The following is a 7,818-nucleotide window of genomic DNA, read 5'->3' as shown; positions in this document are numbered from 1 at the left end:
TGGACAATCAAAACGTGTCAAACATGTATTTACAAGTAAGCCTCCACAGTAATAACAGGGAACACGCCGTCTCCCAGTGATAAGCTTTACTTTAATAAAATGTACAGCTGCTGCTCATCCTCCTACACATCCACTCGCAGAAGAAAACGTCCGACTGGTTTGTCTGGACACTCGTTTTGATAGAGCTAATGGATGTTCTGGCATTGCCTGCAGCTTGCACATGTTTTATGATTCAAATGTTTTTAATGAAATGCAGAGCGGCGCTTGAAGTAATTTTTTTATTTAGTTAAAGTTAGTTTATATTCACAGTTCAACATGCATCTTTCTTCATGTTCCTGGGGTTGGTTATCCATTGGCATCAGAATCTGCGGTAGTTTCAGACGACGTATACACAGCATAGTTTTAGTATTCCTAGTTGAGTCTGAAAGTATTCCCCTTCTTCCCTCTGACTTTGTTTATTTAGCTGGAAATATGTGGGGAGGTTCGAAGGTTGAGCTTCTCTGAGCCTGTTTGTTTTCTCATGAAAGTCATTTTTTTGTTTCGGGATGTTTTCATATCTGCATCGCGGTGAAACGTTCAAAACAATCACGTGGTACTGCTCTCCTCATGTTCATGTGTGGTAAACTGGTCCCCTGTTTTTAACCGTGTAATTTACAAGTTGGTCTTTTTATTTTTAATTTTTAAGGTTCAGCGAATGAGCGGGGGAGGAGAGAGTGTTTTTTTTTTTTTTACTCAGCGCCATACCCCTCCATTTCTGTTTTTTTAAGTTTCCAGTTTCACCCGACTTGTTTCCGTCGGGTTTTATTCATGACCCCCATCTGGAAATAATATATGTTCATGAAAACAAGCCATCAGCAATTTTAGGGAAGAGTTGTGTGTGTGTGTGTGTGTGTGTGTGTGTGTGTGTGTGTGTGTTGGGGAAAGAGGGTGCAGGGAGGGGGACATTAGGGGCCTCTTCTGTAGGGTTCAGGCTCAACCAATGTAACAGTGTTAGTGCAGTGAGAAAGACATGTATGCGTAAGCTAAGGACCAAAGCTTCCAACCTCCTCTCTTAAAACTGCTGCTATGCATTTGTGGTCTGGCCTAAGTCTTTGATTCCAATGCAAAGTTAGTCATCAAATGTAAGAAACCGCAGTTGCTGGGAGAAATTACGTGTCAGGCAGGTCTTTTGGCAAAAGGTTTGACCTTGGCTCAGTCTAAAAATATGCATTAACTCAGTGAAAGCCGGCATAGTTCTGCAGGAAAGAAGATCTGGCTTGTGTTTAAGTTGCTCACAGGAGCGTATGCGGCCTGTGACGGGAGAGATAGAGCAGATATTCATTGACTCCAGGCTCACAGAACACTTCTGTGCCTGTCTGCCGCCTTGGCTGCAGTACACAGGAGACCGGCCGGTCACACCTGAGAGCCTCTGAAGAGTAGCCAGACATTTAGCCGGGCCTGTCCCGAGCACAGAGGCTTCTTAGTTTGCAGGTCGCTGTCTGTATATCTAACTGTCTAACTAACTATTTGCTTGTCTGACTGGAGCTGATACAATCTCTTTTAGAGCCATAATGGCTTTAGCAGGCCCTGAAGGAGAGAGAGCAAGTAGGTGTGTGTGAGGAGAGGGTTTTCATTTCTGTCTGTCTGTGTTGGCAGAGGGTGGTGGTGGTGGGGGGGGGGGGGGGGGGTGTTGGCTGGATCATGTTTTAAAAGCCCTGAAGTTAACCCCAGTCAAAAGGTTTATGCCTACCACTAAAGCCACAGAGGCATCTTGAAAGGTGGAATAGCTCTGCCTTGTATCAAGTAACATCTCCATAGACCCACTGCATAGTTTCTTGGTGTATATTGCAACTGATTACTGCAGCGTTGCACAGTTGGCCTCAAACTGGAGCATTGCAGCTTTTTAAACATCATTTATTAATGTTGGTGCTTTCTCCCCACTGAAAGTCTGTGCTTGAGTAGCCTCACTATGGGGGAATTGCGAACTCCCTTTTTTGGTTATGAGATCCCCACATGTTCTGCTGCCCTGCATTCCCTCCTACTGCAACTCAGCAGCAGTCTGGGTCATTTTTCTTTTGAACCTCCCCCTCTCCCCCCCACCTCTGTTCCTTACGAGTCCATCCATCATACAGAGTCTCTGGAACCTCCTTTCACCCCACCCGTCCACCCCTGTTGCTGGCTGTTGCCCTCCCTCTCTGTTTGAAATGCTCCTTCAGGCCAAAACCTCCACAGTTCCACTATTAATTTAGGTCTCCGCCGCTGCTGTTAAATTGTTCCACTCCATAGCCTCAACCCTCCATCAGTGTCCTCCTCCTGCCAATCTTCCACTGCTCCCATCTTTCTTCCAAGTCACAGCCCACAACTGCTGTGAAGCATCTGGAGTTTCCCCCGTCTTTCAACTGGCTGAGACCTGAGGGCAGGGCTGCTGAGGATCAGGAAGTGTGTGTGTGTCTGTGTGTGTGTGTGTGTGTGTGTGTGTGGCTGACTAAAACTGCTGTTCAAATCAAAGTGGCTGCCTTTTGTTGCATGCTCTGGAATCCCCTCCGTCACACCTCGACCGTTTCTCAGCGGGGGACGACTGCCCCCAGCCAGAGGAAGACTTCCCTCTTTACAGTTAATCCTCTACCGGAAATACGCCATGACCCTCCTTCTGAGTCACACAATTATATCTACGGTTCCTCGCATTCAGGACGTTTCATTATAAAGCAAAACAACAAAGTTTGTTTCCAATTCCTTCAAACACACAAGGTGAGCCCTTGTGTTGCACTCAATACTGGACATTTACTTTCACCCACAATGAACAAACATCCTGCTGACATTAATCTAGTTAATCTTTCACTGCTGACTTTTAAATGGTTTTACCGGGACAGCTATGCAGATATATAACCCAATGAGAAGAAAGGGGAAGTAAGCCCTTACTCATCAAAAATCACTTTATTTATTTATTCATAAATATATTGTATTATAAATACATTCTTAATTTGGCCGTTTTGCGTGTGTTACCAGGCTATATTTCTAATGTCTGTGTTTTGTAATAAACAGTAGACTTGACCGGGATATAAAACTTACCCCATTATAATTGCGTTCTCTCTTCTTTGGCACAATGAAGTGCAGCTTCACATGCATTGTGCAGGTTGTTAAACCTGGGGAAGCTGTGAAGAGAGCTCTTTGCCACAAGTCCCCAATTAGGGTTCTGCCCACACAGCCATAAAACAGTTAGTGGAATCATTCAGAGGCTGTTAGATTTAACACTATTAAGAGTTCATTAGTACCTGCATACACAACTGCTCCGGCCATGGGAGGATCATTAACATATACCTGTTAAAGTATAGGCCAGAGGCCTTTTCTCTCATATTAATCAAGCTTCGGTCCTATATAATAAATGTAGAAGTATACACAAACTCAGTCCAAACAACACAGGTTTGAAATGAATCGATCAACAAACTACAACACGACAAACAAATCTGTGAAATCTATAAAGTCATAAAATCTTAAATTCCTAACCATAAATTGCAGTATAGTGCTGAATATGTACATATTAATACACATTATATATTGGTTTTCGTTGCATTGAATGTTTTGGCGATCTGAGAATTACCATCTGACACCATCCAAAATCTAAAATGAGGTGAATAAGAAATTATACGTAAATGTGTGCAATGCAAAAATTTACGTGAGGATAAATAATACAAGACACTACTATGAAGTCATGTTTCTATTAATACAGAATGTGTAAAAAAAAATTTTTTTTAAAAATGGCGTGAGTAAAAAACAATTAATATCAACCTCATCTAATTTACTGAGGAGGAAAACAGTTTTATAATCAGGAAAAATAATTAGTCTACTGGTAAGTTCCCTTCATTCCTCCCATTAGGAAATGAAAGCGGGTGCACTGAGTGGATGTTAACTGAAGAAAAGGGAGCAACTTGTTGAGAGACTGACACACGGGAGAGAAAGAAAAACATCTGTAGAAAGAGAGAGGGGTTAAGGTCAACCGACGCGGTGATGGAGGGATGAAGTGAAGAGAAAGGACAACATATTAGAGAGGCACCATATAGTTTTTGAATGAGGATGAGGTATTACAAATATAATAAATTATTTTAGACCTAAAGGCATTAAAAACCTGGGCTGGCATCAAAGACGCTGCACTTAACACAAATCACATTACCTGTGGTTCAATTTTAGGTCCAATTTTATTTTCTATCTACGTGCTTCCACTCGGCCAAATCCTCCAACGCTTTTTGTCATTGTTATGCAGACGACACACCGTCCGCTGAGACATGGAGACCTGCCGAGCTGCTGTCTCGGTGACATCAACTGTAACTGCACAAAACTTTCTTCAGCTCAAGAACTCCGAATCATAAGTCATATTTTTTATTTCCCGACACTAACACCAGTCTCATTGAGAGTTAACTATAGGTCCCGTGTTTCTCATGTTTAAGCATGTGGCCAGAAACCTGGAAGTAATTATTGTCTCGCAACTTCGCTTTGAATCGCAGATTTTTTTAAAGTGTCCAGTCCTGCTTCCTTTAATTAAGAACCATCTTCAGAATCTAGCCGTACTGTCACACCTGGAAAAAGTAAGTCACGCACTCATTTTCTCTCGACTGTAACTTCATCCTTTCTGGCGTAAACCAAAAGTCTATCTCCTGCCTCCAACTATAGTCCAGAATGCAGCAGCGAGTCTTCTTACTGGTTTGAACAGACGACTTCACATTACTCCAGTCCTGGCCTCCTTCCTCTGGCTCCTGTTCGTTTTAGAATTGATTTGAGCTTTTACTGATCACGTTCAAAGCCTGCCTAGGTCTGGCCCCGAGCTGCATTGTTGAAACATTAGCCCCATATGAGCCTTAGCTCCTCATGGTGGGGCCCTTCGGGCCGTTCCATAGTCGAGGCTTAAAGGCGACCGTGCTTTTGCATTTAGAGGTCCCCGGGACATTGAAACGACCGCCTGAGGAGATAAGGCTCGCAGAATCAGTCACCCATTTTTTTTTTTTAAATTGCTTGTTGTCCTTTTTCGCCCTTTAATGCAGTTCTTTTGTTCCTGTCATTTTGTTTCATTTAATTATTTGTTTTTATTCCTTTGGCTCTTTTCTGTTGTTTGTGTTGGTTTTGTTGTGTTCATTGTGGTCTGTTCGGCCTTTTGTTTTCTTAAATGTTTATCTGTATTGACATTATGTATGTCTATGCTTTGCTTCTCTGTAGAGCACTATACGTGCTATATATATATAGTTATTATTATTAGATGCCCCTCATTCAAAACTGAACTGATAAAAGTGTGTGTGTGTGTGTGTGTTTGTGTGTGTGTGTGTGTGTGTGTGTGTGTGTGTGTGTGTGTGTGTGTGTGTGTGTGTGTGTGTGCGTGCGTGCGTGCGTGCACAAAATTGCTGATCACCACTTTCATTGAATTTTTAGTGGTTTAGTTAACTTTGTAACAGCCATGGTACCCGGTCAAAAAGGGAAACACTATTATGTCCGTTCATCAGAGGGAATACAGCCCCATACACATTCATACATCCACAACCCCCTCCTACACACACACACACACACACACACACACACACACACACACACACACACACACACACACACACACACACACACACACACACACACATGAGTTTGTAGCTTTGGCGCTCCAGTCTAAACATGCTCTTATATGGATTTCTGTTCAATTCTGGAGATCTCCGGTCTTTCTTTTATTGTAACCACATCATAGCAGCTTTACGTGGATTGTGGTTTTATCTGGACCCTGGTCCTGCCCGAAACTTCCCTCTACTGTCTTTATTATTATTATTATTATTAGTTGCATTGTAATTAGCATTGTCAATACAATTCTGCTTTTATTGTCATAGTTACTGTTGCTTTTATTTTTGTTGTAACTTTTTGCTTACTTTCATTATAATTTCTGTCATATGCTTTGAATGTGTTGTAACTCTGTTACGTTGGGACAGAGGATGTCTTATACAGATTGTAAAGCCCTCTGAGGCTAATTTGTAATTTGTGATTCTGGGTTACACAAAATCAAATAAATTAATTGAATAAGTCTGCTTCATATTTTATTATTGTATCAGTGACATTTTGTTTTACAGTCATCAGATATTGAGGAAACAAGCCAGACGCTGCAGTCAAGTCCTCTTTCAAAGTCTTCTGTCTTTATTGTGTTCGTTGGGCGACTACGGCTCAGTGGTGAGCAGGATAGTCTTTCAATCAGAAGATTGGCAGTTCAATCCCCGGCGCTGCTAGCCCATGTCGATGTGTCCTTGAGCAAGACACTTAACCGTTTAGAGTGTGACCTTTCCTCTTGAAGCAAAACATCAGCTTGTACACGGGGAATATAATAGTCTAACGTCAATTGCCACGATATTTGACATAAACATGGTTCCCTTTCCTCTGGAGCCTCTCTCAATTATACTTTACGAGTTCAGCCCCACTGCTGGTGAGGCTGAAAGACAAGCAAAGTCTTTGTAGTGACTTTAACAAATATCCAATTTATAGCTTAAAGCCACTGGGGGATGAACGGGAGAACTTGTCCGGACGCGTGTTCTGCCACAAACAATTATCAAGTATCCAGTGCACTGTGTCTCTTTCAATCTCTTTATTTATCCAGTTATTATTTTTTGGGGGGGAGTTTGACTTGAACCAATGAGAGGGTCAAAGGTCAGAGGATGTCATACGTGTACAGATTGTAAATCACGCTGAGGCAAATTTGCAATTTGTGATTTTGGGCTCTACAAAATAAATGTTATTGAATAGTCCTGCTGCCTGTAAGCGTGTTTGGACGTCCATAATACATCATTAAAGGAGCAAGAAAGACATTTATTTGTATCTTTTTTTCCCTAAACCGCTAAGAATTCAATGAAAGTGGTGATCAGCAATTTTATACACACACACACACACACACACACACACACACACACACACACACACACACACACACACCTGTGTGAACACCTGTTCACAGCCACATATATACATTTGTAAACATTTCAAAACTTCAAACAAAGCCATCAGGTGTTGGTTATGGGAACCCATCTCTACCCCTTGCTCATGTGCCCATGCCCCCACGTGAGCCACACCTTCCTGACTAAACAATGCTTCATATCTTCTTACTTTCACCTTATATAAACCTGTATTCCTGCCTTGCTCTCATTTTACTCTGTGAACACAATGAGTCGGCAACTTATGAGGCTGAATTTAGCGGTACATTTTCAGTGTCTATTCTTTGTATAATCACAGCAGTCATTCATGTAAACCACTAGTCTGAGACATTGATTACAGCTTAAAAAGGTGTCAAATAACATTTGGCGATGATTAATGGTTTTGTGTTAATGTCTCGACAAGAGGGTTAAAGGATGCCTTTCTCTGTGAGCATAGAATATTAACTTTGATGTCTTTTATTTATAAATCCTCACAAATTTCTCTCACACATCAATTATTTGATACACACGATTGCTACACTACTCATTCAGACAGCAAGCAAGGGAAAGAATATAACAAAAAGGTCCCTTGAACGAGGCGTCCTAGACCTCTTGTCTACCATCAAACTGTTCAACTAATGTTCAATTATTCTTTACTAGCATCTAATGGCCATTCATTGCTGCTGTTATTGACTATTAGTGCCCTATTCATATAGAGTCTCTCGATAGTTTGCAACAGGTTTTTGGTCTTCATTCATATTCATTAATATTCACAATTGACTTCAATAATAAGCCAACAGGATAAGTGAACACAGATTACACATCTCCCTCTCCCTCTCACTTTTTCCAATAACATGGTTTCTTGTGTATTTATAGCAAATGCAAGTTACATCCTGAAAACTTTACACTTTACAATCTC

This window comes from Clinocottus analis, unplaced genomic scaffold (genome assembly GCF_023055335.1).
Source record: "Clinocottus analis isolate CAN_PGR_092001 unplaced genomic scaffold, fCliAna1.0.p SCAF_17, whole genome shotgun sequence".
Lineage (NCBI taxonomy): Eukaryota > Metazoa > Chordata > Actinopteri > Perciformes > Cottidae > Clinocottus > Clinocottus analis.
Note: the sequence above shows the minus strand (reverse complement) of the source record.